At 49.2% G+C, this 26,575-nt stretch overlaps 1 protein-coding gene and 1 non-coding gene across 2 annotated transcripts in view; one reads left to right on the forward strand and one right to left on the reverse strand.

The window, feature by feature from the left end:
- LOC146183783 (Golgi-associated plant pathogenesis-related protein 1-like) overlaps positions 1-26,575 on the forward strand; it is a 315,211-nt gene that overhangs the window by 150,780 nt on the left and 137,856 nt on the right. The window lies entirely within an intron of this gene.
- Positions 22,097-22,169, reverse strand: TRNAK-UUU (transfer RNA lysine (anticodon UUU)). Its single transcript has one exon. It is a non-coding gene; the product is annotated as a tRNA-Lys (tRNA).

Below are 26,575 nucleotides of genomic sequence, written 5' to 3' on the forward strand. Positions count from 1 at the left end.
TTACTTTTAAATTACTTTCTAGTTTTCATCCACGCAAAAACTAAATAAAGCTAGTAAACAAAACAACAAGCACATGCATTCTTTTGTCTTTCTGCCAAATTCCCGTCCCAGAGAACTATTCCTTCCGTCTTTTCTACAACACCTAACATTACAAAAATAAGATACCCCCCCTCCCCCCCCCCCCCAAAAAAAAAGAAAAAAAAGCGAAAAAAAAAAGAACAACAAAATCAGACCCATGGTCCAACGATCGTGAAATGAGCGTTGAATTCAGCGCCTGGCCGGCCCGGAGCTGTCTCCGGCATTTGAAGCGCCCGAAGTAGCTATAGGTTATTTATTGCTTCCGTGGTTCCAAGAATCATCCTCGGCACCTTACGCTCAGTAATGATCACGCCATGAACCCTGCCGCCTGTATCCTGCCAGCCTAACCCTCCTTCGCCCGGTGGTGACGAGTTTAACCAGGCACTACTCTGCCCTAGCCGATGCAGCAGAGTGCCACTTCGCCGCGCTTCAAAGAAGTTTTCAACTCCGGCATTCTTCCATCATCTGTCCCCTCAGCATTCCTTTGACGCCTTGTTTCCTGCTGCTTGGAGAAAGGTTGCCATGGGACAGCCGCACTAAGTGAACCTGCTATAAAGGTCTCATACACACTGTTCTTCTCAATTCTGTCTCCTTTTGCCGATCCGTTACGCTGGCTTTGGCTTGCCGCATGTCATTCCTGCTTTCGCAGCACTCTACTTTGTTGTCTATTGTAGGAGTAGCGGTATATTTAAGTAAAAGTTATTTCGAAAGCAATTACTTTTGGTGTGAAATCACTGCCAAAAAGTAATTCATTACATTACTAAATTACAAACCCAAGAAAGTAAATCATTGCATTACAAATTATTGAAAAAAGTAATTCAATTAAAGTAATTTCATTACTGTCATTCAATTACTGTCATGTCTCACCACAATGAAAGATAAATTAGAGGTCCAGGACTAAAAATTTAAGTGTGCACTCTCTAATATTTTCTGTTTGTCGGGACAGAAGTATAGAGGCTGTCGCCCCCATACCAAAGTCATTGAGTAGTATGCTAAACACTAGGGAATCAAGCAATCTTTTAGAAATGCAAAAGCATAAATATTCTAAGCATAAAAAATGGTAAATGTTTTATTAATTTCAATTATATAACACTTGGACCGAAATTGTATTACCTATTTAAAATACCATTACTCAGATAATTTGGAGGAATTCTTTCATTTGGTCAATTGGCTCGAGAATGCTATTTTTACTTTATGTAATTGGTTATTTATTCAAAATAATGAATTTGCTTCATGTTTTAATGCACACTACGAAATACGTTCTATTAGCTGGTTTCACCTATGAATCGTTTAATTACTATTCACAAAATCACGCGGGAAAAAAAATGCTTCGGCACACTCGTACAGACGTCTTATCCGTAATAGAATGGATGAGATATACGGGCTATCTTTGAAGCAAAATAAAGTGTGATAAAGGATAGCAGGATGCAACTGCGGGGTGCAGTAATTCCGCCCCACATAATTCCTCCAGGACAGAAAGCAGGCCGCTGTTGAAGCTTTTCTTGTTACCTGCATAAAAAAAAAAAAAAAGTATTGTTCATCAAAGGAAAACACCCATCGTAACCAAATGCGGAGTTTATTTTTTTTTTTAATTTCCATCTTACTATATATTCTGCGCATTTTCACTCTACGCGAACCGAGGCTCGGTGTGGCCACAGCGGGGTATACGTGGTAACGAGTCTCGTATGCCACCCGAGCCAGAACTGTGCTGGCAATAGGGCGAAGCAAGGGCTGTTTTGGCCGCACGCACTCTTTTCTCTTCACTTTATGCTGACTTGAGACACCATATATAGTTCACCGAATGTTAGCTTATTTCTCCGTCGCAGCCAATCCGCACACTGACAATCCTTTCCCTGCGAAAATGAGTTTCGTTTTCTTCGTACAAGCCAAATCCTACACTGACTTGTACCCCGCGAAAACTGAGAGCCCTAACTTGACAACGACGCCTAAGAAAAAGATTGAATGTGCACGCACCTTGCAAAAGATCGGCACGTTCGTTGCCGAAGATATGCTGCTTTGCCGCCTAGAAATCCCTTGTCGCACTTGTAGGGAACAAAAATGTACTCGGCAAGCGGCTCGGCAGGCATTAGCAGCATCTACTGCACCCGCATGCGCAGTCGCTTTGTGTGGCGCTCCGCACTGCGTACTGTGGCTCTAGTTTTGTGACTCCTCCACCAGGCAATAATGTCCCGCAAAAAAAAAAAAACAGTAATGCAAGCGACTCCGGACACACTGTGCGTACGTGACCCTTGTAACATGTGCGCAATCGTCGTGCGTAAAACGAAGCACAACCGTAAGGAAGTACCAACGCCTATGCGTTATTGTTTCACGTTTCTGTAAGTTAGGTATCGGTTCCAGTTCCAAAACACAACCCGGATATTGTCCTGGGGACGGACTCATGGTTCGGGTTACGTTCAGTTTTTCCCGCACAATTACGGAATTTTGTAACGATGTAGGACGGTATGCCAGAGGCGGAAACGAGCTTGTGTTAAAGAGCCATTCATTTCAAAATACCGCCACATTTTTTAACACATTCCCAGACATTTTGTAGTTTCCGCGAAATAGTTTTGTAACCGATTTTTTTCGCGTGTTGTTTACCATCAAGATAAACACTCAATATATCCGTAGATACATCATTGGCTAGACTTTAGTTTTTCCTATCAGTTTCCGATAACCTACCCCTCCGGTTTTCATATACGCCTTACTTTTTGTGTGTGTGTTTGTGCGCGGGATAAACTGCCGAATCAGAAACGTGCTTACGTATCTTTGCTGGCCTGCGTGCGCTTCTGTCGATATACAGTCTTCTCCCTTCGCCGGCCATGAATGTCAGGCGGTTCTTTTTGGCGAACGCACCAATTCATGGGGCAATCCCGGAGCCATGCAATTCTCTTTAAAGCGACACTCAGTATGGATAGTATCATACCAGTTAGCTGACCGAGTTTCTTCAGGGCTATTTTAGTCTCGCCCACATTGCGTGCAGGTGGACTGGCACAAAATACAAGAGCATACAGGGCGATTTGGTACCTTAACCAACCAACAAACTTTAGATGGGAGAAACAATTATGCCTAATTCCTATTCGAAGGGGTTTGTTATTTTCGGAGCATCAGGTTTATAACTGATGAATGCAGACGAAGAATGTCGCAAGCTCGATGTATAATTATCTTGCGCGCGTTAAGAGCAGAAGCAGAAATAAAAGAACCGTTCATATTTTCAAAAAAAAAAAATTTCTGGGTCCCAACAGGAGCCCGAACCCTGGATCAGCTGGTTATAAGCCTAACGCTCTACCGACTGAGCTGTTCTTTTTATTATTTTAATTTATTACCAGGCTTTAACAGACATCAGAATACATTGCAGATAAAAAAACAACTCCTTCTAGTATGGCTTTGACAAGCTAAAATTCTCTAAGCGTAGCCAAGGGATCTAACCTTGGTATTCAATCCGGGGCATATGTTTGAGATTACGAAACCACAGTAAACCTGTGAATAAATTCAAGAAAGTACATGCGTACCGGCCGGGTGTCCATAGCATTCGCTAGCGCCATATACAATGCACGCCCCTGAACTATCTGGGCTGCCCTTCCAGGTCTACACAAATTGTTCAGGGAGCAAATTGCTATAACAGAAAATAGAACAACGCCCAAAGAGGTTTTCGAACCCTCGGCTCAACCGACTGAGATATCCAAGATGCCCTTTCAAGTCATCAATACGAATTGTTGACGGCACGAATTACTAAAAAAAAAATTACAAGAGTTCAACGCAGCAGAACCAAATATTGAGCGAAAGCATTAGCTGAGGTTACCGAGCGTTCTTCTTCTCTTTTTCTTCTTCCTCAGCACACATATAAAGCCCCGCTTTAAGCAATCCATATGAACGTGCCTTTGGCCTATAGGGGTAACGTGAATGCCAGGGTCCTAGCAGACTGATTCTGACATAACCGTCCCATGTGAAAGGAGAGATCCAAGTTGGCAGCTCCTGCCAGCCCGTGTGTCACGTGGGATGTGACATCACAGCGTCACGTGGGTAAGACGTAACGGCGGCCGGGTCACGCGAAGGCTTGAAAGTGCGAGTAGTATTGCTTTCGCAATAAAAATAAGAAAAATACTAGAAAGAGGGGCTCGAACCTTCGACCATTAGGTCAAAAGCGGCGGCCTTGTGGTAGAGCATCCGCCTCGCAATCGGGAGTTACCAGGTTCGATCCTCGGTGCGCCGGGTACGAACTGGATTCGGTTGACCACTCGACTATTTTGGGTGAAATGCTTGGGAAAAGGGGCCATGGATCAAAAATGTTTGTTCTAAAAGAACGCCACATATGGGCTTCTGCCATGCGATGTGGGCATACGATTGTACGATGACGGAACGGATCACAGTATACCATCGGTGCAACTATTTAGTCCATAACCCCTCCCGTTCGCATTATGAAGACCACAGGATGGCATATGCGAAACACCGATGGTTGCAACATGCTTTTCAGGAGATTCGGCCAAGGAAAGAAGGGAAAAAGAAGATCACGTGGCAGACATGATAGGCCCGCCATGTTCCTTTGAAGTGAAACATTGCCGCAGATTCAAGGGCAATGGACCGAACAGCTTCGAAGGAACCACACTGCCCGCCACACCCTAGTGCCGACGTCGTCGCACCCGGACCTCAACGGCCTCCTCTTTTGGGGCAGCCACACCACGATGAACAACTGGAAGGTGCATTGTCAGTGTCGGCCTCGGCGCTGCGTTCTCCTGAGCACAGCGGGGATGGAACATCCGGGACGGACAGGAGCAGGTCAACCACAAGCGGAACGCATTCTAAGGACGCTAGAGAGATCAGCCAAAAAAAGAAAACTTTTGTGAGTACAAGCGAGGAAGTTCACGGTGCTGTTGGTGGTGGCGAGGTCTTAGGCACTGGTCCGAGCCTAGAGCCAAGGATAAAGGTTGGACCGGGGGTGAGATTTCATGTGCGCGAGGGCCGCAAAGCCACATTCACTTTCTCCAGCATAGGGGCGGTGAGCGGTTCTCTCGAGACTGAAACCGTTGTGACGATGAAGAGCAATATGGTGGATGTCCTGTCAAGCTACACGTTCCACGCGGTGTGCAGATTCCGGAAATTCTTAGGTGTGACCATGGTCTCATTTGGACTGTCTTTCTGTGTGGGGAAGTACGACGACTTTTGTGATTGGCCATTCTGTAAGAACATTTTCTTTGAAGTCCTTCATCCCCAGAGGAAACCCAGGTACTTGAAAGCCGAGCTCCAGCCACTGCGGGCACTGCCCGAAGGTGCATTTAACAAGCCAGTGGCCGGAATTGGAAATCCCGCGGTCTTCACTCAAGATTTTGCTTGGGCCAGCGTTGTAAAGGCCGGGTTTGTCGCCAACGATGCCCTGTCCTTTCAAGTGTGGTTTGAGTGACGTGGTAGTGTGGGACTGAAGCTTCTTGCTAAAGAAATGTTTCTCATGCCTGTTCTTCGGTTTATCTTCCCGAATGTGAGCTTTTATTTCATTGAAATGTTCATCTTTGAAAATAGAGATCAGGAATAAAAAAGCATTTCATCCTACCGTATCGTTGATTTCTCACTAAAAACCGCAGAAAAAGAAATCTTGCTTTCATTCTCGTGAAATTAGGAGTATGAAAGTCCGTCCCACTCTGTTGTAAAAGGGGCTACGTAATGGGCTTCTGCCGCACGAGAAGGACTTATGGTTGTCCCATGGCGGAACGGATCACTGTCCCATCAGCGCAACTATTTGGGCCTTGACCCTTTTTCCAAGCACGTTTCACCCCATAAGAGCCGAGCACCAGCCTGGGGGAAATTTAGCACCTATTGAAAACCGGTGAGTATTCGACGGCACCGGGGATCGAACCTGGTACCTGCCAAATGCGAGGCTGATTCTCTTTCACTAGGTTATCGCTTTTCTTTTTTTTTTTCTTTCTTTATTGCCAACTTCAAGGCCAGATTTTCCACATACAAAATATTACGCGGTTCTCGACCGAGTGAGCTATACGCCGCTAGGCGCGACCCCGCTGTGCCCTCCTCGTGCGCTTCCCCTCTCGCGGGGAAAGGGAAACCATCGGCTTTCGCCGGCTTTTCAGGCGCGATCAGGAGCGGCGCGCACTCATGTAGGTCGCTACATCCTTCCCTCCCTAGTGCGTTGCCGACGTTTAGTCCGACGTTTACAAGCCGGTCCACGCTAACTGACGTACTGCTGCACCTCTTATTACGCGTGTAACGCGCTGACCTTGGGGAGTTGTCGAAATTGACCGGCTTGACGCGTTCAGTAGACAAAACCTCGCGCCGACCTCGAATCTCCAGCGTCATTTGTTTTCCCGTGCGGTGGAGCATTTCGAACGGCCTGTCGTAACGGCGGTTCGAGAGGTCGTGACACGGCACCATCTCGCACAAAAACATTGGGCGCAAGACCTCAGCGCCGAGTGCTCATAAACGGGTCGCGGTTCTGGCTGACGAAGCGGTGTGGCACTAAGCTTGGCCATGATGTCGCTTACAGGGCTGGCGTAGTCAGCAGTAGGTAACGTGTCTCATGGGAACTATCCTTCTTTAATGGTCAAACCTCATGAGGCGCTGGTGATCAGTCGCATAATTTAATTATTAACTTTAAATTCCCCCTCGGCATCACAGGTTCAACGTCTCGAAGTTTTCTATAGAAAGCGCCTAAGAAGAGCCATTTAAGTGCCTCAGGCGGCAGCGAACTTGCAGTACTTCATCAGTCACTATCGAAAGCGCTTCACAGAGACTAGTAATGCAACTTGGCCGCCTCACAAAGATGGTAGCTGGGCAATCCCTTATTCAGCGGATCCGCAAAAGATCTGAGTCGGGAGCCTATTTGGCACTTAATACTCTTACTTCTCTAGGCATTAATGTTCGAAGCCAAGGAAACGGTTGAAAAATCCCTGGTAATTTTCCGACCCTCGACTCTAAGGTTACGATTCCCCATGTGAGCGCAAAGCGCAGTTCTCTTTTAGGGGCAGCGCGTTCGCTTGCACTTGAACATTTCGAAAAAACAAAACGAATGCCCACCATCTTGACATTTTCACTCATGGTTCTGTAGAGAAGATCAAACAAATCTGGCTCAGCGGCTTTTTACATTCCTTTTATAGACTATACGTAAAAGCACGCTTTAGTGAAGTCGTATCCTCCACAACGGCTGAAAGTGTTGCTACTGAGGTGGCTTTACGGAAGCTAGGGTCCTGTCCGGCTCAACCTGTTGTCATCCTAACAGATTCAAAATCTGTCCTTCAAGGTTCGAGTGCGGGTTCTCTAGCGATACGCTTCGTGCAGGATCTGCACCGCAGAGGCTTTACTTTACCTTTCCAATGGGTGCCCTCACACATAGATGTCACAGGCAACGAGAGGCCAGACAGTCTTGCCCACAAAGTACTGTCAGGTAGTTCCTTAAAAAAAAGTCACTCAATATAAAAACGTATCTTCAGAGAAACAGTCCTCAATCATTTTAGTACCCACTGAAGTGCGCCCCACAAGCCATGTGTGACCAAGGAACTGAGAAGAAATCAGGCTACTCTACTACATTGAACTCGCACGGGCTATGCTCGTACTCCTGCATGGATACATAAGATGGGCATGGCATCGTCTCAGCTATGTTCTATATGTTGTGTGTGCGGGGATATAGAACATTATATTATGTGCTGTCCAGATTACAACGCGGAAATGTCGGTGATGCTCGCTTGCTTCAAGAAGACAGGAGCCCTTCCTAGTGCCCTTCAAGACATTGGCTACCCGAGTGGAAACCAGACATGCAGAAAGGAGGCTTCACGCCTTCTTTTACAATTTCTGCAGGTCACTGATCTTGACCCTAGATGGTGACAGCTGGAATGGACTATGTTATACTGTGAGTGAACGTGTGCGTAGATGGTGGCTTTTGGAGTGGACTGTGGTTTACTGTGAGTGAATGTGTGTGCATAGATGTTGGCAGCTGGAATGGACTATCTTATATTGGGAGTAAATGCGTGCATATATTGTGACTGCTGGGGTGGAATATGTACTATTTTAAGTGACTGTGCAGTTAGTGGGACACATTTCACAGATATTAGGACTTTTTTTAGCGCATAAGGGATGCCACGGTGGAGCCATTGCCGGCATAATAAGCAAAGCTAATCCCTACTGTAGCATACATTAGCTCAACTCGTGTCTCATCTGCGGGTCGTGTGAAAAATTTGCCGGGCAGACGTATTGTTGTTCCATAGATAAGCTCAGAGACGCTGCAGCCAATGTAAGATGCAGCGTTGGTCATATACCGTTGCTTCAGCTGCCAGAGCTGAATGCGCATCATTCGTCTAAGATAGAAGCCGCTGTGATCACAGCCTTGGCTTGGAGATGAGCAGCACTACCTTAAACTGGCCTCCATCGTCTTGTAAGTAGTACATGGCCGGTGTTGTGCTATTTTGCACTGTGGTGGGGAATTTCGGATTTCGGAACCCTCAGGTTAATTTGTGACTGCATGTGCGTGCGGCTCAGCAAGAGTGGCGCGCCACAGGAGCCACATACTAGCGTTTCGATCGCCCGAAACCTTGCAGACTTCTGAACATGGCAAATTGAGGGAGCAGCCATGTCTTCACGAAGTTCGGTTCCCGTTAAATATTCGGAAACTGCTAATTACGCTGAATTCGGGGAATATCATCATCAGCAGCAGCCTGACTATACCCACTGCTGGGCGAAGGCCTCTCCCATATTCCTCCAATTAACCCGGTCTTGTGCTAGCTGCATTCACTTCATCCCTGCAAACTTCTTAACCTCATCCGCCAACCTAACTTTCTACCGCCCCCTGCTACGCTTTCCTTCCCTTGGAATCGTTTGTTACATTAAGCGACAATCGGTTATCCTTTCTTCGCGCTACATGCCCTGCCCATGCCCATTTCTTTTTGATTTCCACTAGAATGTCAGTGACTTGAGTTATTTCTCTGACCCACTCTGCACGTTTCCTATCTCTAAACGTTATCCATACAATTTTTCATTCCATACCCCTCCGCTTTGTCCTCATCCCTCTTTGTTAGCCTCCACGTTTCAGCCCCATAGGTGAGTACAGGTAAGATGAAACTGTTGTATACTTTCCTCTTGAGCGATACCGGTAAGCTGCTAGTCATAATCTGCGAGTGCTTGCCAAATGCGGTCCATTCTAATCTTATTCTCCTTGTTATTTCCCTTTCATGGTCCGGATCTGCGGTTACTACCTGTTCTAAGTAGACATACTCGCCTACTACTTGCAGTGCTTCGCTACCTAACGTAAACTGCTGTTCCTTCTCTAGGCTATTGAACACTACCTTAGTCTTCTGCATATTGATTTTCAAGCCTACAGTTCTACTTTTCCTGTCTAGGTCATCAATCATTATTTGCAATTCATCCCTTAGGTTACTTAGCAAGGCAATGCCATCAGCAAATCGCAGAAGGTATTCTTTATATTCCCTTGTCCCTAACTGCTCTCATTCCAAGTCTCTAAAAACTTCTTCTAAGGAAGCCGTGAATATAGTGCTGGGGAGATCGTGTCTCCTTGCCTAACACCTTTCTTTATAGGAATTTTGTTACTTTCTTTATGCAGAGCTATGGTTGCTGTGCACCTCCTACATATATTTTCCAGCACTTTCACGTACGGCTCGTACGTACTCGCAAAAAATGTCGTTTGTAATCCGTGAACGTAGAGGGTAGTTCGTTCTTTCACACAGCCGCTCTCGCCGTGTGAGGCTTCTTCCGTTGCGTGAAAACGAAGCTCATGTCTGTACTGCACATGAGCCGTTGCTGCGGCAGCTGAGCCTGCACCAGACATCACAAACTGCCCAGATCCAGAAAATGCCTTAGCTTGGAGCGTTCAGAAAAACGGGGAAACAATATTTACGCGGTATTGTATTGGGCTTTTTCGGCGGAAAATCCGCCGCTGCACCCCGTGAATTGAGATTTTGCGCAAAAAGCGCGTGGAAAAACGTGTCCGAAAAACAACGCACGTGATTTCGTATCAAAATTATCGCGCAGCCACAATTTGTGTAGGCTGGTGACATACCAGTTCCGTTCCCATTTAGCATCCATCTGCTATAGTCAAGTTGGAGGTATAGTTTGCGACAGGGATTCAAACTGAGGACACATAAACCTCCACTTGTATGCCGCCGATTTTAAGTTAGGGCCTAGACCACCAGATACTGCGCCTGTCTTTCCTCATGCCAAGTTAAAGGGAAACAATACCTAAATGTTCGACTATTAAAAAGCCCATGTTAATGACGCTATCGAAACTACTCTCGAGGGGACGCACAAGCATCTCCCTCATTTTTCTCATATCTCGCTGAAATGAGAAATGGCTATCCCGTCCGCGCAGTAAACGCAATCCTCTCATGAATTCTTGCAAACTCAGGAAATCTGCACACGTGCTTCCGATTCCTGCGGCGGACACCGCTTGCTTCGTGGGGATTATCACTCAAGGTAACAAGGGTGCCTCGGAGTCAAAGGCATCCAGGGACCCTAAAGATAACTGAAGTCGCTAAAACTCTTGAAGTTCCGCGGCTGTCTTCTCTAATAAGCGAGGGAGCCTCGACAGTCCGGCTCATCAAACGTAGTTAGCATCTTCGGCGCCAGAGGGCAGCACTATACTGTAGAAAGTCATTCCGCCGAAAAAAATGCCGCCGTTGCAGTAGCGGTTACGTTATAAACGGGAGAATATAAGTTGCAGGTGATGGGCGCATAATCACGTGACACAAGCATGGCGTAGTCTCTATCAATCCTATTTATATATTGCGTTTTTTTTTACTCTGGGAGGGAGTCAGAGGGAGTATTTGAGAGATATAGAAACTGACTCCAATTCGCAGAAAAGTTGAAAGGAGGGATTGACAGGTGCTGCCGGGCGCCCCACCTCGGCAGCTGGTGCTTGTGTCGCGCGCGCGATCTGTCTGCGACAGGACGGTATGTGCGCGCGACTATGTATATACATCAATGGTATTACATATATATGTGTATATATTTTGTAAACAATTGCAGGGGCCGCTCGCGCGCAGGCATTTTTGGACAGTGCTCGGACAATTGCACGCGAGCGATGCGAACTCGTTGACCGTCTTTACTTTGTAAATAATGTACGAAGCTCATCCTGTCCTTTCTTCCTATCGCTCCCCTCTCTACTTCCCCTCGCTATCCTCTCCCTATCTCCTTTTCCTTCCCGCCGGCCGCAGCTCAAGTGCTTCAGTTTTTTAGATAGCAGTTGCCGCGGCCGGCAATACTCTTTTCCTTCTTTTTGATTATTTAAAAAAAAAATCAACTACTACCACCACCAGGGATTGACAGGCTGCTCAATGCAGACGGCGCGTTATCTGCTTGGGGGTGAGGGTGGTAGAAACTTTTATCGCGTAATCACAAATGCTGGAGCCGAAACCACCTGCATGGCATTTCTTTTCCTAGCCAATGGTGTTAACCCAGGATCTCTGCAATTTTAACATATTGTTACGATGCGACAAACCGATTAAGAAAGACGACAGAACATAACCGATGGCGATGGATGGTAGATGACGTTTAATGAATCTGTGAGTGGGCATAGCGCGAGCGCTCCTGCCCGTGCTACTGCCCGCTTTTTCTTCGCTGCTCGTCCGTAACAATATGTAGGCCACGAAAGGCCCTTGGTATCAAACGTGTTAGACGAGTATCTGCTGAACGCCAAAACAAGAACTTAAACAGACACGAGCCAATACAAACAAAAAAATAAAGAAAGCAAAAAAAAAAAAGCAAAATCGTTGATGAGCTCAAGATTTAGCATTATGCGTTCGGGCACGCAATGAAAAGGCGCTATTAATGACGCTGTCACGCTTCTCATTTAGCAAGAGCTTAAGTGTCGTTCCAATCTTTTTTTTTTTTTTTTTTACATAGTGGTGGTGTTGTTGATTAAAACCAAACAAATCGAAAAAGGAAGAAAGTAAACCCCCATCGCGACTTAGATTTCAAGGCGTCACTGATACCCTATGGTTGAACGCCGGACTGCTAACAATTTAAGCCACCGGGGTCAAGAAGAGAGAGCAGTTCCCAGGAAACAATTAACATTCTCCCTCGCCTGCAAAATGTCTCAAGAGTCAGGCAGGACCGTTCTGTCTTCCTGAGCATGTGTGGTTCAGTCTCAGGCACAATTTTTGTGTTGAAGTCAACCCTTTATTCGCAGTGCGCTTGACCACTAGACGTCGCTCTGTGTTTATTTGTCTGTGATTGTTGGATTGTTAAAATGTTTATTTGGGGCCTGCAGTAGAACGCGCGCTCCGGACGGGGCCTACGTCGTCCTCTGGGCACCGGCCGCGCGGCCTGGGTCCCCGATCGCCGCTGCCGGCTCGCTGGTTCCCTGCCGGGCCAGCGCCTATGACCTGCTTGACGGCCCAGAGTTGTTCCTTTTGATTGTCGCTCCCTGCGGCTGCTTTTAGTCGCGGCGGGATCCTCCCAGACTTAGCTTCTTCCTGGTACTTGTTGCAATTCCACAGAATGTGTGCGAAGCAGGCCGTGTCCGTTCGGCAGACTGCATTCTTTCTCCTGCTTCACCCTTCCTGTCAAATACTTGGCTTCCGCAACCTACGAAGTCATGCACTCGAAGCAAAGGATTCTCCATACCACGCCCCGGATCTTCTCTTCAGGATGAGCCGGTCCTTGCATGTGGCGTCGGATAAACACCGGCCTGTCCGTAGTCGGCACCCTTTCGTTTCCGAAAACACTGCAAGTCAAGGTTTCGCTGATACTTTTTGCGAACAATTGCGAACGCATTTTTACCCCTGGCATTTCACCCTTCTTCGAGTTTGGAGAAAATCTCATGTAATATTGTCACGAAGACAGGGATTTATGGGTACCGGCAACAGGGGCAGATACACACAGTCAAGAGAGAGGTTCCCGAGAAACGGTAGCACGAAGACACAAGCTCAAGAGTCCACAGGGGTTAACTAGCCGAAGCGCGCGAGAGTCTCCAACTTCTTTGTCGTTCAAGCGCTACCTCGAACCGTCAGGTGGCATTATTCCCCCCCCTCGAAAAAAAAAACCGCAAGCTCACAGAAAAAAAAACTGCTCCGGATGGCAAATATGACTTTCAGCGGGTAAAATACGGCTTCATGCGAAGCACATGCACCAGGTCAGACGAGCACTGACGACTAGAACTCGGTACAGTTCCGTCAGGAATAACTTCGTACGTAACTTCTGAGAGGTGACGCAACACTCTGTAAGGTCCGAAGTAACGATTGAGAAGTTTTTCTGACAGGCCTGGGCGCCGGACAGGTGTCCACACCCAGACTTTGTCACCAGGCTGGAACACAACACAGCGATGGCGGTCGTTATATCGGCGTGCATCTGTTGCTTGCTGTTTTGTAATGTGAGTACGAGCGAGTTGGCGAGCTTCCTCAGCGTAGTTGGTGAATTCTTCTGCGTCAGCGGTAAGCAGCTGGTCGTCAGCCGCACATGGCAGCATAGCGTCGAGCATGGTCTGTACATCGCGTCCGTATACTAGGCGAAACGGAGTGAATCGAGTTGTTTCTTGGACGGCCGTGTTATATGCAAATGTGACATAAGGCAATATCTCGTCCCATGTTTTATGCCGGACATCGACATACATGGCGAGCATGTCCGCTATTGTTTTGTTTAGTCGCTCAGTAAGGCCATTAGACTGAGGATGGTAAGCAGTAGTCTTTCGGTGATGTGTCTGGCTTAGTTGGAAAACTTCTTCAAGAAGACGCGCTGTAAATGCCTTGCCACGATCAGTAATGACGTATGAAGGGGCGCCATGGCGGAGGACGATCTGCGTCATGAAAAATTGTGCCACTTCGGAGGATGTTGCACGTGGCACCGCCATAGTTTCCGCGTAACGTGTCAGATAATCTGTAGCCACGATAATCCACTTATTGCCAGCTGACGATAGAGGAAAAGGGCCAAGAAAGTCCATACCAATTTGGTCGAATGGTACTAGCGGTGGGGGAATAGGCTGCAGGAAACCCGCTGGCTTCAATGGCGGTGTCTTGCGTCGCTGGCACTCGCGGCAACCTCTAACATATCGATGAACGGTGGCGGTAAGTTTGGGCCAGTAGTAGGCCTGGCGCACTCTGGTAAGAGTGCGTGCAAAGCCCAAGTGTCCAGCGGTGGGTTCATCATGGCAAGCATGAAGGATTTCATCGCGGAGATCTGCAGGGATGACTATAAGATAGGCTCGGTCACTGTTGCCGGCGCTTTTCTTGTAGAGGATTCCGTCGCGCGTACAGAAGGATGACAAGTTCTTAGCAAACAGTCGAGATACTGTAGAATCGAAACCCTCCAGATGATCGACCACAGTCTTGAGGTCTGGGTCAGCCCGTTGCCGGGCCTTTAAATCAGAGGAACTGATAATGCCAAGAAAATGGGCGTCTTCATCCGTACTGTCATGGGCCAACTCCACGGGTGATCGAGACAGGGTGTCAGCATCTTCATGTTTACGTCCGGATTTATAAACGATAGAGTAATCAAACTCCTGCATACGAAGGCTCCACCGTGCAAGACGTCCTGATGGATCTCGAAGACTAGCTAGCCAACACAAAGCATGATGGTCTGTCACAACTTTAAATTTACGGCCGTAGAGGTAAGGTCGGAATTTCATTGTGGCCCAAACGACGGCGAGACACTCCTTTTCAGAAGTTGAATAGTTTGATTCTGCCCGAGAAAGGGTGCGGCTGGCATAAGCGATCACTTTTTCCTCGCCTTGCTGGTTCTGGACCAGAACAGCACCCAGACCGACATTGCTGGCGTCGGTGTGAATTTCGGTGGCAGCGTCCTCATCGAAGTGTGCAAGAACGGGAGGGTTGTGCAGCCGTTGGCGCAGCTCGGTGAATGCCTCCTGCTGCTCGGAAGACCAGACATACGGGACGTCATCACGTGTCAGGCGCGTCAAAGGTTCTGCAATCTTGGCAAAATCGGCAATGAAACGGCGATAGTACGCGCACAGGCCCAAGAAACGTCGGACTGCTTTCTTCGTGGTAGGGATGAAAAAATTGGCTACAGCGGCTGTTTTCTCAGGGTCAGGCCGGACACCGTCAGCGCTAACCACATGACCGAGAAATTTTAGCTGCTGATATCCAAAGTGACATTTTTCCGGTTTGTGTGTCAAATCGGCCGAGCGAAAAGCGTCCAATACCGTTCGCAGCCGCTTAAGATGTTGGTCAAACGTTTTTGAAAACACGATGACGTCGTCCAAATAAACCAAACAGGTTTGCCATTTAAGACCAGCAAGTACGGTGTCCATCATTCTCTGGAACGTCGCTGGCGCTGAACACAGACCGAAAGGCAATACTTTAAATTCATATAAGCCATCGGGTGTCACAAAGGCAGTCTTTTCCCGATCGCGCTCATCCACTTCTATCTGCCAATAACCACTTTTTAAATCAATGGAGGAAAAGAACTTGGCGTTACGAAGTCGATCGAGTGAATCGTCGATACGGGGCAACGGATATACATCTTTTTTTGTGATGTCATTCAGTTTCCTGTAATCAACGCAAAAACGCAGCGTGCCATCCTTTTTCTTAACCAACACGACGGGCGACGACCACGGACTTTTAGACGGCTGAATAACATCTTCATTAAGCATTTCCTGGACTTGTGTCCGAATTGCCTCACGTTCTTTGGCCGAAATACGGTACGGCTGCTGTCGAATAGGTCGGGCATCGTCAGACGTTAAGATGCGATGCTTGGTGATAGAAGTTTGCCGGACTTTCGATGATGAGGCAAAGCACGGGGCGTACTCCAGCAGTAAGGCACGCAGGGCGCGTTGTTGACAGAAAGAAAGGTCACTGCTAACATCGATGCGGTCTAGAACACTGGGAGTATCGATAACGTCAAACGCAAAACATTCAGAAACTTCATTTAACAGTTCGCCGAAAGCGATGGCAGTAGAGCGATAGAGGTGGCGAGATTCATTCGTGAAGTTCGTAACGAGAAGCTCAGAGTGACCATTATTGAGAATAATTAAGCTTCGAGCTGCACAGATGCCATGAGAAAATAAAAGGGAATGGTTGCTTTCAGCTATTATCGGCCCGTGACGAAGCCCGTCGCACACAACACTCACAAACACGCTGGAGCGGGGAGGCACTGAAACACACTCGGCTGAAACCCGTAGGGCGCACGTACGTTGGCCATCGGTGGGGCTGGCAGCCGCTTTCTCCGTTGAGAACGAGACCGTTCGCTGTCGGAGATCGATGATGGCGCCATATTCCCGCAGGAAATCCACACCGAGAATCAAATCACGAGAGCATTCCCGGAGAACGACGCAGCTGACAACGAACGTTGACGTACGAATCTGGATTCTAGCCGTGCACTGTCCAATAGGAGTAATTACATGCCCCCCAGCCGTGCGTATTTGCGTGCTACACCATGGTGTCATAACCTTCCTAAGGGTCGCTGCCAGTTTCCCACTCAAAATCGAAAAGTCTGCTCCGGTATCCACTAAAGCGCTGACATTATGACCATCGATGCACACAGGGATGTCCAGCGATAGCCGGTCTCGTGAACCAAATGCTGTCGTTTCTGCTCCAAAATCTATATCTGTTCTCATTGGGGGGACTTCTTTGTGCTGACCATTAGCGGCCCCGCCCCCGGAGGTCGCGCTACTCAGTTTTCCCGGTGGGGGCTTGGCGAGCGACCAGGCGGTGCTCGCGGGAAGTTACCAGTTGTTGAAGCGGTTTGCCGACGTGGGGATGGAGACCTGGATTGTCGGCGCGCCATCCGGAGGCTCTCTTGTGCGAGGTTGTCTCCAATGTCACGAGGTAGTTGTCCGAACGTGCGTCTAGGTGCGTTGGTGTAAAAACCCTCCGGTCCGAGTTCCCGATAAGGGCACCATCGGAAAATGTGACCAGGTTCCCCACAGTGGTAGCAAAGGCGGCGGCTCCGAGGGGCCTGCCAGACGTCCGTTCGTCGAAAGTTTGATCGCGGTGGCCGCACGTACCGCGTAGGCTGCTGTACAGGAATGTATTGCATTGGCTGCTGGACGGGCATGCACTGGGTTGGTGGTAACGTAGACAACGGAGCTTGGACGGGAACTGGGCGTCGGAGAATTTCAGCGTAAGTCGGACGAGAATAATCAGGAACAGGGGTACTTTGAGCTTCAGCAACATGCAGAGATGGCTGCGTGACTTGCTGAATCTCTTCGCGGATCATATGTGCGAGAGAATCACCCCTGGGTTGGAACGTGCCACAAACCTTCTGCAGTTCCTCGCGTACAATCGCACGAATAAGATCTCGGAGCTGTTCAGTATTTCTTACAGCAGCTGTAAGAGGTGGTGGTGGTGGTGGTGAAAAACTTTATATTTGGGAGCCTTAAGGGATTACATTCTAATGACGGGTCGGCTCTTGGCTGCGTGTTGTGGCCGAAAGCTGGTGCTTCACAGCGACACCCAAAGCCCAGTCTGTCAGCCGCTTTTGAACGGCCGGGTCAGAGCTGGACACCGCAGCCTCCCATCGCTCGAGGTCGGAGAGTTGCCAAGTGGCTGGAGGGTGGAATTCCGAGCATTTGATCATAATGTGCTCAAAATCGGCTTTAGGTGCCCCACACAGGGTGCACTGCGGCGAGAACAGTCCTGGATGGATCAAAGATAAGAAAGCGGGGGATGGGAATGTACGGGACTGAAGCTGGCGCCACGTCACCTGTTGTAGCTTAGTCATAGATTTATGAGGAGGAGGGTAGATGGTTCGTTGATCACGGTAATGGAGAGAGATTTCGTGATAGGATACCATGCGCTCGCGAGCATCTCCCCAGGCAGTGGCAGTCTCTGCTCGGCTGACGTATCCTCGAGCAAAAGAGTGAGCTGCTTCGTTGCCTGGGTGACCCGTGTGAGCGGGCACCCATATTAGTTGAATAGGGTGTTCGGGTGGGGAGAGGGAGGCGAGGAACCGGAAGGCTGGGGTAGAGATCCGACCGCGGGCGAAGTTCCGTACGGCGGATTTAGAATCGCTGAAGATGGTTGTGGCTCGGATGGTAGCTATGGCGAGGGCAACCGCCGCCTCCTCCGCTTCCAGGGAAGTGGAGGCAAAAGTTGTACCGGCCGCGACCAGTTGCAAAGAGTTGGAAACAGCGCTGAGGGCGAACGCTGGGCGGGAGGGGTATGAGGCAGCGTCTACGTAAACGGTCTCTGGCTGGAAGCCATAGTTTTTGTGAAGAGCTTCTGCGCGTGCCTTGCGGCGATCGACATGGTTCTCTGGGTGCATATTCTTTGGCAGGGGATGCACCTTAAGAACGCGGTGTATCGCAGGGGGAAGTGTATGTTGTGTAGAGCAGTGACCGGGAGGTGAGAGATGGATGCGAGCAAGGATGCTCCGGCCGGTGAGGGTAGATGATAATCGCTCCAACTGGGCTGAGCGGTGGGCTTCTGTGAGCTCAGCTAGGGAGTTATGGATGCCCATGTGAAGAAGGCGTTCATTGGAAGTGTAGCGGGGTAAGTTGAGGGCGGCCTTGTACGCCTGTCGGATAAGGGCGTTAACCTTGTCTTCCTCCACCCGCGTGAGGAAAAGGTAGGGGAGCGAGTACACAACACGGCTCAGGACAAATGCCTGTACCAGGCGTCTGAGGTCATGCTCGCGCATGCCGCGATGGCGATTGGCTATGCGGCGAATGAGGCGGATTGTTTGATGAACCATCACCGTCAGCTTAGTGATGGTTGCGGTATTCTTGCCATTGTTTTGTATCAGAATACCGAGAATTCTGATGTTGTCCACTTCTGGTATCCGGGTGTTGTCAATTGTCAAGAAGATGGGGGGAGGAGGGCCTTTGTCTGTACGACACCTAGGAGGTCGGAGTATGAGAAGCTCCGATTTGGTAGGGGAACAAGCCAAGCCGACATTTGCGGCAAAAGATACAACAATGTCTGCTCCGGCCTGTAATGTATCTTCCATGGCGCCAATGCTACCTGTGGTGGTCCACAGTGTAATATCATCGGCGTATAAGGAGTGGGACAGGGCAGGGATTTGGTTGAGGGCGTGTGCCATGGGGATAAGGGTAATATTAAAAAGCAGTGGAGAGAGGACAGAACCCTGTGGGGTGCCAATGCTACCGAGTTTGAAAGATGGAGATGAGAGCGAGCCGATGGTGATTTCTGCTGTGCGATGACTAAGAAAGGCGGATATGTACTGGTGGACACGCGAGCCGACTTGAAGCGATGAGAGAGCATCTAAAATGGCTGCGTGACGGACATTATCAAAGGCCTTTGTGAGATCTAGGGCGAGAATTGCTCGGGTGCGCTTTGCGTGGCGGGGGTGAAGGACATCTTCTGACAGTTGCAGCATAACATCCTGCGTGGAGAGATGTGGCCGGAAGCCGACCATTGTGTCAGGGAAGAGGTTGTGGTCATCTATGTGGTTCTGGAGGCGTGCCAGCACAACATGTTCAAAGAGTTTGCCAAGACAGGAAGTTAGAGATATGGGTCGGAGATTCTTGATGTCGAGTGGTTTGCCGGGTTTAGGGATAAATGTGATACGGGCGTGTGTCCACTGGGCCGGAAGGGTTCCCGTGCGCCAGCATTGGTTGAAGAGGTCCGTGACCGCATCGACAGACGGGTCATCCAAGTTACGAAGCATCTTATTTGTAACTCGGTCCGTCCCCGGAGCTGATGTCGTCCTGAGGCGGTGCATCGCCGCCCTGACTTCAGCTGAAGAGATTTCCTCATCAAGGGTAGGGTTGGGAGAACCGGTGTAAGAAGGGAGGGTGGTAGAGGGGGTTGTAGTGACGTACTGATCTTTTAAGGTCTGTAGGAGGGCGTCATCATCTAGGGGAAGCTGATGAATAATGCGGGTAATATTCTTACGCTGCGTGGCCTTGGTGTGCCCAGGATCAAGGAGGTAGCGTAAAAGCGACCAGGTGTCTTTAAGGCCTAGATTACCGCTCATGCGGTCACAGACCTGCCCCCACTGCTGGCGAGCGAGGTCCCTTGTATAAGCTTCAATTGCTTTCACAAGGCGGGAAATTCGCCGTTTGAGGGTGCGATTATGCTTTTGGGACAGCCAGCGTTTCTGAAGGCTGGCGTGTGCCTCCCACATGTGGAGAAGGCGACTATCCGCAGCCGAAGTGTCCTCTGGTTCCGGGATAGTGGATGTCGCCGACTCCACATCCTGTGTGAGAGAAGCCACCCAGGCCTCCAAGTCCACAATGGTGTCCGGTGCGTTTTGCCGGATGCGGCGAAATCGATCCCAATCGACCACGCAGGCCCGATTGCGTTTGGGTGGGGTGAGGGAAGAGATAGAGAGCTCAGTGCATAAAATGTAGTGATCACTGCCTAATGAGTGAGTGGTATTAGTCCAGCGGCTTTCTCGAACGCCTTTTGAGAGAGTCAAGTCTGGGCTTGTGTCGTGCTGAACGCTAGATCCGATTCGGGTGGGATAGGAGGTGTCGTTGAGAATAGAAAGCCCTTCGTCCTGAACGAAGGACAAAATTGCCGTACCCTTACGGCAGTTTTTTCGGTAACCCCAACTGGTATGGCTAGCATTGAAGTCGCCAACCACTAGTAGGGATCCTCCCGCGCTAACTGTGAGGGCTTTCTTGATTGCGCCAATGAGGGAGGCAGGAGGGCTCTTGGGCGGGCTATAGAGGTTGAGAACAAAAAGGGTGTGTGCATTTCGTGTGCGGGGTAGGAGTTCCAGCAAGAGACCATCCACGTCATCCACCTCAAGAGGGTGTTCGACCGCGGTAAAGTTGCGGTGCACCAACGACGCTACCCTGGATTGAGGCTGGGTGGAGGGCTCGTAAGTAGTATAGTCGCGGAGCTTAACCGAAACAAGCGTCTCCTGCAGCGCTATCACTGCCGGTATCTCGCTAGGGGATAGGGTAGATAAGTGAAGTTGCAGATTATTCCGCTTTGTGCGGAAACCTCTGCAGTTCCACTGCCACACGCTAATTCTGTTGGGGTGTGCCGCCATGTTGGGTGCTATCAGTAATAGCTAAAGGGATGGGTAGTACAGTGCAACCTCTGGGGAGAAGCTCACAAACTTGGGTTTGGATTTGAGAAAACGAGGCCTCTTGAGCACTTTGACGCTTCTCAATAGCCTCTAGTCAGAGCTCGGCAGCAGTCGTAGCGAGGATTGGGCTGTCGTAGACCGCCGAGCGACGCTGGTGTAGGATCTTTTCCATGGTGACCGCCTCTGTTAAAAATGAGGTAACTGTAGTTGGTGGGCTACGTACAAGACCAGCAAAAAGCTGTTCTTTAACCCCATGCATGAGGTGGCGCAGCTTTCTCTCTTCAGACATGTTGGGATCCGCACGTCGAAATAGTTTCGTCATGTCCTCAACATACATCATGACGGACTCGTTTGGCATCTGTTTTCGAGATTGTAGAGCACGTTCTGCTCGTTCGCGCTTATCCAGGCTGATATACGCCTCTACGATAAGACGGCGGAACTGAGGCCATGATGTTATTGTGCCTTCTCGGTTCTCATACCATGTCAAAGCATGGTCTTCCAGGCAGAAAGTGGCGTTCCGTAGCTTCAAGTTGTCGTCCCACTGATTAAAGGATGCGACTCGTTCGAACTGAGTTAGCCAATCCTCAACGTCTTCATGCGCAGTGCCATGGAACGATTTTGGCACTCGGGGGTTTTGAACGTAAACAGGAGTACCTTGCATGACTGTCGTAGTGCTTTGCGTGGCTGGCCGGAGGCTCGCTGTTGAAGTGGACTCCAAGGGCCCGTGTTCGGGAGGAAGGCCCAGGTTCCTCCGGCTGACGCGATGAACTGGCGTGTCCACAGGCAAAGCTCGGTGTCGTTGGTTCGCGGAGGGGTGTGCGACATTGAGAGGACAATTACCCAGCGGCTCCGCCAAAACTGTCACGAAGACAGGGATTTATGGGTACCGGCAACAGGGGCAGATACACACAGTCAAGAGAGAGGTTCCCGAGAAACGGTAGCACGAAGACACAAGCTCAAGAGTCCACAGGGGTTAACTAGCCGAAGCGCGCGAGAGTCTCCAACTTCTTTGTCGTTCAAGCGCTACCTCGAACCGTCAGGTGGCAATATTATGCTTAAACATCACGCGACACAAAGCACCATAACAAGCGAGCTAGCGAGAAAAAAAAAATACACACGCCCGGACAGGGGCTCGAACCCTGGACCGTTAGGTTAAAAGCCTAACGCTCTACCGACTGAGCTATCCGGGCTACTTTATATTAGTGGAAACATTCCTATTTTAAAAAAAAAACACGCATTTCGACACGTCCACGCTTATGCGCCTGCCTAAGACACTGCCCGAAATTTTGATTTGATCCTTTTGTGCAATAAAGTAACGAACCTATTTTTTTTTACACATTGTTTAGGATCACGTAACAACCAAGAGCGAGTTGTAGAATAGAGAGACCCGATCGGTTGAGAGACTATAGGGTAATATAATGGTGCGAGTGCGCATGCTCAGAGTGATCAACACTATAGCCCCCGCTAATTCATTGCAGAATTGCGCGCGCGCGCATTGTCGCCTCGCAATTGCCCTATTGCCTTAACCGAATCTGTTCTAAACCTCGCAAAAATTTCTACGATATTCCGTAAGCATGCGTTTATTTCCTTATTATTCCTTTTCAAGAAACGCACCCAGTTAATTTTCAATGGCAGTATTTTGTGTGTGTGTGTGTGCGTGTGCGTGTGCGTGTGCGTGTGTGTGTGTGTGTGTGTGTGTGTGTGTGTGTGTGTGTGTGTGTGTGTGTGTGTGTGTGTGTGTGTGTGTGTGTGTGTGTGTGTGTGTGTGTGTGTGTGTGTGTGTGTGTGTGTGTGTGTGTGTGTGTGTGTGTGTGTGTGTGTGTGTGTGTGTGTGTGTGTGTGTGTGTGTCAATGCTGTCCTCTCCTTTCGCTGACGACGGAGGGGGAGCGATTCCTTTTAGTGAATGCGCCGATACGTGGGCGATCCTCAAGCCATGCACCTGTCCTCAAGGCAGCACTGAAGGCGCAATATTGTTGCAAGAGTGGCCACAATAACCGAAAATGGAGCGCTCATTAGCCACGCAGTAAAACAAATCAACAGCAAGCACAACCAAGAAGAACGTCATCGCACGTCCGCTCAATGCTGAGGCGGCGATCCTCCTAGACCACAGAGCCATCCACATAATCAGCGATCGCGGAGTCAAGAAAGTCGCAACGCCCTCAACAGCGCCAAAAGATTGCATCAAGTTCCGGGAAAACGAATCCAGCAACTTCTCAGCAATAAATGCTCTTGTTGGCAAACGAGCGTCCCAGCCAAAGTTTACGGGGCACGAATATATGAGGGATGTTTGCTCAGCATCGCATTCGATATCAAAACCTCTGAAGAAAAAAAAAGCGCATTCATCCTCTTCTGTGCGCTCTACTAAAATCAACGAAACGAAGGGGAAGGCGGCCTATAGTTTTGGCAGAAGGCTCCACTTGGCTAAGCTACACTCACCTCCAGATTTTCGTTCACACGGCTTAACGTCCTAAAGCGACATTGGTTGTGAAGAAAGCCATTGTGTAAGGCTCCAGATGTTTCAACCACCTGGGGCTCTTAATAACACCTCTCAACACCCGAGCCGCCGCGGCCATGGTGTCTAATCCGCGTCCTAAGAATCAGCAGTCTAGAAGCCACAGCTTTTAACCCCCGCAGTGGGTTCTTTAGATTTGAGTCCTGCTTGACACTCACACTCATGTCCCTAATTCAGCAAGAATTTTGGTCTGCTATTTCGTTCGCCTCGGCTCTACCGTCATCCCCTTGTCATAGCTATCCCTTGTAAGCAGTTCACCATGTTCCCATTCACCTAGATGTTAAATTATTAGGATTGTTAGGCCCAATATCATCAGGCGCTTCTACAATATGTATACATTGTGTATACATTTTGGTTAGTACAACATACATGGGTATAATGGGCGAGTTGATTCTTAAATGCGAGTAACACTTTCACCTGAATTTTATTCACCCGGGTTTCTTATACTCAGGGCATCAGTTTCATCGGCGATAAAGGCTGAGCAAGACTGTGGCAAACTCTATGTATAATTCCATCATGCACATATTAAGAGACACAGGCAGAAGCAAAAGAAATATGTTGAGGGATGAAAATGTTAAAAGAAAAAAAAGCGCGCCGGCGAAACAGGGGCTCGAACCCTGGACCATTAAAAGCCTAACGGTCTATTCATTTGATTTCATTTGCTATTAAACTTGTTAAAGAAAGTTTTTGCTCCCCCTGGGACAGTCATACTTTTCCCGCGTTTAGGGACTGAATTCCGTAGACCTGCACAGTACAACGATCTGTACAATGGGATCGAGAGACAGACATCGCACAAGTCCTTATAAAGTTTCTTTCACCTCACAGCTGATAAATATTCAAGCGAAAATCGAGCTTCAAAGACACGACATGAAATGTACACTTCGTGCTCTAAACATTACCCTTTGTTTCTGTTTTGGGCGCCACTGGCGACAGCGCCGCAAGCGGCAAGCTAACCAGGCGGACCGCTGGGAGACCCCGGCATGGGCGACCGCGTCAAGCAGAGCGAAAACGTGCGCCATTACCTGATGTATAAATAAACAGTTTTGCTCGTTATACCTGCTACGTCTACCAGATGGCGGCAGCGGTGGGATAACCAACGCAGCGTGACACCCAGGACAGCGAGCCCAACGTAAGCGGCCGCAGCGTCATGCTAGACACTCGCGGCGCGAACGAAGAGCGCGCAGCGGCACTGCGAGAATGACGCTCAACCTACTCGCCGTGGAACTGCCGACAAAGCTCGATTTCCGCAAGTCCGAAGATTGGACACGATGGCACCACAGGTGGGAACGCTACCGACTCATCTCCGGTCTGACAGGACAGGACGAGACGACGCAAATCAACACATTACTCTACGCCATGGGTGAAGAAGCGGAGGACGTACTCGCTGCTTTGAAACTGACAGACGAACAGATGGCATCATACTCCGCCGTGGTGAGTGCTTTTGAAAAGCATTTCTTACCTCTAAAGAATGTCATCTATGAGAGAGCGCGATTTAACTCTCGGAAACAAGAGCAGCATGAAAACGTCGACGCATTTGCAACTGAACTGTTCAAGATGGCCGAAAGATGCGATTACGGAACTCTCAAAGACGAACTGATTCGGGACAGGCTCGTGGTCGGCTTGCAAGACGTAAAACTCAGCGAGAGCCTGCAGCTTGACGCAGAACTCACTCTCGAAAAAGCAATCACAGCTACCCGCAAATCAGAGAGCGTGAAACTTCAACACAAGGAAATTCGCTCCATCGAGCAGCCAGCTTTCGACATGGGAGAAGTTCGCGGCCAGACAAACGTCAAAACTCGCCGGAACGAAGCGAAGGTGCCTTTCAAATCGCGCCCTCAACGTACACAAAAGGCGGGAGACGAACGCTGCAAGTGGTGTGGTGGTGTGCGTGACCACACGAAGACACAGTGTCCCGCGATAGACAAGACGTGCAACCAGTGCGGGAAAAAAGGCCACTACGCCCGCGTCTGCATGTCTAAGCCGAAGGACGAGACCTCGAGTATCCGACAACGACCAAAAGATCTCGGAGAGCTATATCTAGGCGAAATCAGAGTGGCAGTGAACACGCCGTGGAGGATTACTGCTACCGTGAACAACTTGCCTTTTACCTTCAAGGTCGACACCAGCGCGGATGTGACTGCAATCGCACACAACCAGTACGACAGAACCGTCATGGGACCCATCAAGTCAACGCAACAGCTGTTGATAGGCCCAGGCCAGACAGCGATAGCCACTGTTTGCTACATCGATGCAACAGTCACCTGGCGCAACACTGAAGCCCAAGAAGCAGTCTTTATCATCAAAGGATTAAAAGAACCGCTGCTCAGTCGACCAGCTATAAATCACTTGGGATTCTACAGCGCCCTCTTGAGCTAGACGAAACCCTCGCACAATCAACTGATGTCCCCAATTTCTTGGCGTCATACCCAAAGCTAACGTCTGGGCTTGGAGTCATGAAGACTGAGTACCGCATCAAAGTCAAAAAGGATGCTGAGCCATACGCAGTCAGTTATCCTAGGCGCGTGCTTCTTCCACTGCTTCCACTTGTGAAGAAAGAACTAGAAAAGATGGAAGACTTGGGAGTCATCCAGAAGAACGAGCGAGCAACCGAGTGGTGTTTTCCAATGGTTGTCGCACGAAAAAAGAGCAATGAGCTGCGCATCTGCGTGGACTATGGTCAACTCAACCAACAAGTAATACGCGAACGTGTGCTCATGCCTACGGTGTACGAGTGTCTTGCAAATTAGCAGGTGCAACAGTTTTCAGCCGCCTAGATGCACGAGCAGGGTACTGGCAGGTACCACTGTCCAAGGACTCTCGCGAATACACAACCTTCATCACACCAGTTGGCAGGTTCCAGTTCCTGAGGCTTCCCTTCGGAATCTCCACAGCGCCAGAGTTCTACCAACGAGAAATGCTCCGTATGCTCGAAGGACTAGATGGTGTGAGTTGTCTACAAGATGACATCATTGTCTCAGGGAAGACAACTGAGGAACCCGACACCAACCTACTGCTGGTGCTGAGGAAGCTGGAAGATGAAGGTGTTACCCTCAACATCGCCAAGTGCTCCTTTCGACAAACAG

The sequence above is a fragment of the Amblyomma maculatum genome, chromosome 7 (genome assembly GCF_055883805.1).
Source record: "Amblyomma maculatum isolate TAMU_Amacu chromosome 7, ASM5588380v1, whole genome shotgun sequence".
NCBI classification, from domain to species: domain Eukaryota; kingdom Metazoa; phylum Arthropoda; class Arachnida; order Ixodida; family Ixodidae; genus Amblyomma; species Amblyomma maculatum.